This window comes from Mustela lutreola, chromosome 2 (assembly GCF_030435805.1).
Source record: "Mustela lutreola isolate mMusLut2 chromosome 2, mMusLut2.pri, whole genome shotgun sequence".
NCBI lineage: Eukaryota > Metazoa > Chordata > Mammalia > Carnivora > Mustelidae > Mustela > Mustela lutreola.
In genome coordinates, this window is record NC_081291.1 from 43,686,797 (window position 1) to 43,691,122 (window position 4,326).

A 4,326-nucleotide genomic window follows, 5' to 3' on the forward strand; every position below is an offset into this window, starting at 1 on the left:
TTAAGATATACCTTAATCTCCAATGGATATATCTCCATTGGATATATATTTAGAGCTCATTTGTGTTTGCTAAATTATTAATTGAAGTCAGTGAAAATTAGGGAATAAATTGGTAAAGATGTATATATTTACTAGCACATTTTAAAGAAAAGCAGATGTATAAGTTGTGTTTTGTTTTTCTGGTAGTGCAGAGAGGAAATGAGTTTTCAAACTTGTTTCATGGCCAGATAAAAAATAAACAATTTAAATAGTGAAACAACCAAGCCAGCTCTAAGGCCAAAATTTGATATTGGTTATGAGAGTTCAAAGGACTTTTTTTAAGGAGAATCTTTGAAAAATACTAATGGTAACTTTTTGTTTTCTTTTAAGTATGTATTTGTTTGCTTGTTTATATAGGGTACTCTTCTGCCTTTATAATGCTGAGTAATTATTCCTGTGGTTACATTAAAGTCTCCTGCTGTCACATGGTTATCAGAACAGAGGCTTCTGTAGAGGATAGTGGTGTTACCCTATGCAGATTGCTTTCCAGGCCAATGCATGTGCCCTCCAGCCACTGTGAGACTTGGCTGCTAAAGGCTTACATTGCTTTTTTCCAGATATGTGCTCTCAGTTAAACTGGAGCTTTTGTGCCTGAGAGAAAGTGCTGCCCCTCACCCACTCTCTTTCAAAGCCCACAGCCAAAGGGACTGACTTGATGAGATAGAGGCCGTTTTCCTTGCAAAAAATCGAGTCAACTCTGTGGTGCAGTCCAAGCTCTAGGTTTCCACTAGGACAAGCTGACGTTAGTTTACAGCTCCTCAGCTGTTTTCTCCTGCCACATCCCGCTTTTCTCCCTCTCTTTATCCAGAGCAGTTAGCTTATAAATCACTCGAACAAGAATTCCCCTCTCAGACTTTCTGCTCAGGAACCAAGTTAAAGCAGTATCTCTATATTCCAGCTATCTACCTAGCCCAATACCTGACACATATCAAATTCCTATAATGATAATTGAATAAATATTGAGTGATATTTACATTAATGGTATTAGCTATTAAGTAATACCCAGGGCTACTGGTTTATTAGTGGATGTATGTCTTTTTTTTTTTTTTAAATCGGGGTTGGGGCAAAGAGGGAAAGAACCTTAAGCAGGCTTCACACCCAGCTCAGAGCCCCACATGAGGCTCAGACTCCTAACCCTGAGATCATGAGCTGAACCAAAAATCACGAGTCAGACACTTAATCAACTGAGCTACTCAGATACCCCTGGTGGATTTATGTCTTGACATACCTCTCTATCCTGCATTGTTCAGAAAGGAAATGGTTTTGAGAGGTCCGTAATCAAAGGAGAGAGACTGATACAAAGTGAAGATCAGGCAAAGCTTTCTTTTGCGCCAATCATCAAGAATCAAACCGACCATTCAGGGCCGCCTCTTACAGAGAAGGCGACCCCTCCCTGCTTTACAGACTAACTTTTAAAGGGCATCGGCCATGTGGTTGAGCCTGGCCACACACAGGTGGCCAATGAGATTGTAACACACAGAGAAAGTTGCATAGTCATGCTAGGTCACATACGGGTGGGCAATTGAATTACAATTTACCCTATAGTAGATATTTGAACTAGCGTATCGCCTTGGTCAGAATTGGTGCCCAAAGGGTGCCCAAAGGGTGGGGCCCACACTCCTTGGTAGCTAGGGAGATAGTATGTATGCTCCACTGATTGGATGTCTCTACCTGGCCTGACCTGCCCTTGTATTTGGCTCTGTTACCTGGGACTGGTTTCCTGGACTTGCTTTTAAGGAAGTTCCCCTGGGGCGGACATGGCGGGGTGAGGGGGTGGGGGGAGCAGGGTCAGTTTAAGTTTTACTGCATAAACAGCAAAATCACTGTTTAACAAGATGGAATCACTCTGGCTAAATAGGCCCTTACAGTTTTAGTGATCATTTTGCAGACTTAAGAAGGACAACATTGCAAACCCACTGCCATTTTAGTTTTCTTTTTCCTTTTTTAGGTTTTTCTCCCTTAGAAAGTCAATTTAAGAGGTAACCAACTTACCTGCTACTAGATTCAGTGAAGTTGCAGTCACAACAGCAACCACACACACACACACAAATTTGGATTTTAGGAAACAATTTGTTCTAGTATATAGATTGTTAAAAGAAAAGTTGTGAAATATATGCTGTGAATAATTGGAAACTGACTAGCTACAAATCTTCTATAAAAATACGAAGGACAGGGGCACCCGGGTGACTCAATGGGTTAAAGCCTCTGCCTTCAGCTCAGGTCACGATCCCAGGGTCCTGGGATCGTGCCCCGCATTGGGCTCTCTGCTCAGCAGGGAGCCTGCTTCCTCCTCTCTCTGCCTGTCTCTCTGCCTACTTGTGATCTGTGTCTGTCAAATAAATAAAAATCTTAAAAAAAAATACCAAGGACAGCTTAAGATGGTACAGTTGCATGATGGTTTATAATTTATGCATGGTTACTTATCTGAAACTTTCCAGAAAAAACATAGTTTGTTTAAATGACTTCAGAGTAAAACCTTTCCCCCATTTTCCCCAAACATATCCTATAATCTCACATCAGTACTGCCAGTGAGTAGTCTTGTTAAGGAGGTGGGAATTCCAAGCTCTTATCTTAAAGATATTTACTTCCTTGGCCTGAGATACCATGGTAGGCTAAAAATGTTCAAATCTGTTGCCGCACAGCAGAAAAGAAGTGATTCCAGAGAAAGACTGATGAATGATGAATGTACAAAACTGTTTACTAAATTTCTACCTCACTGGACATCTTTGTGTTGGCTGGGCCTATGCTAATCTGATGGGGAAGGATGTACCAAAGTGTGAGCAATTCACACAACTCTGAGACACAGTAAGTGTTCAGTAGAGACACATGGAAGGTGCTTACAAAGCAAGGTCTATGCAGAGTGGCCTTAGAGAACTCTGTTGACGTTGTGGCAGTTAGTAGGAAGGACATTGTACAAGATAGAATTCAAAGTGCCTAATTTGTAGGCATGCAGATTAATGAGTTTGTTGTAGAAAAGATTTAATGTAAGCTCCTCAGGGTAAAACAAACAAACATATAAACAAAAATTCCTTTTTATTGTCTCCTTATCCTCAGAAAGCTATATCACAATGAGTTGTTGGAACAGTGCTGATGAAATGTGTGAGTAGATGATAAACTGAGACTAATTATTATGAATTTATTTGGGAAAGCCATTCCAGCTTTACCTGGAATGAAGCTGGGGAGAGGTGGTTCTCCCCACCTTGCTGCCTCTCAGTCAGCCTTGCCTTATTTTTATGTTTGCATATTCACTGCTTTCCTTCTGACACAGGACCTTTGTCCCGACCAGTCCCATTTGTTGGTCATATTTTTCTTTCCCTTTACTGCAGTTAATTCTTACCCATTCTTGAGACCTTAGCTTAGCTCAGACATTTTATCATTAGTGGACTTTTCTTGAACTTAAGTTTCAAAATCAGTTTGTTTGTTTTCTATCAATCATGTTAACTTGATTTAATTTTTTTCATTTGCTAAGAGGTTAATTTGAAATTTTCAGATTTTATCATTAGTTAGATCATATCATAACTAATAAAGTAAACATGGAATAATTGTCTAATGAATGCCACCAGTGTTAGCTACTAATTTAGATAACTACCTTGGAGTAATTTGTATTTTTCCTTCAGAATAAGTTTTTTTTTTTTTTTTTTAAGATTTTATTTATTTGAGAGAGAGAGAGAGCAACAGTGAGCAAGAGTGGGAAGGAGAGAGAGAAGCAGGCTTCCCGCTGAGCAGGGAGCCAGATGTGAGGCTAAATTCCAGGACCCTAGGATTGTGACCTGAGCCAAGGCAGATGCTTAACAGACTAAGCCACCTAGGCACCCCTAGATTAAATTCTTTTTAACTTATATTTGTCCAAATGACTACATGCACTTAGCTACTTAGCTATCTAAGATAATAAGAATAGTATTGGATATATTGAACAATTAAATATCATATAATTTTTCTAAGAATAATGTTTCTACTAGATAAACAGATATAACTAAACGGATGTTTGATGGTTATTTTGTTCTTACTGTACAATGGCAGAGACATTTATAGTTGCTGCTCTGTTTCTTCCATTTTTTTATTTAATTAACTGATACTTTAGACAAATTCTGTAAGATTATTTTCTCACTAATTATAGAGGATATATATTACACTCAAACTCATAAGAATTAACTTAAAGGGAAGTGAAATCACAAGATTTGCTTGCTGGCTGGTAAACCACTACTCTAGTAGATTTGTTGGCAAATTCTTCAGAAAGTAGACATGATAATTATTAAACTCAATTCTCAACATATTATAGAAGACACT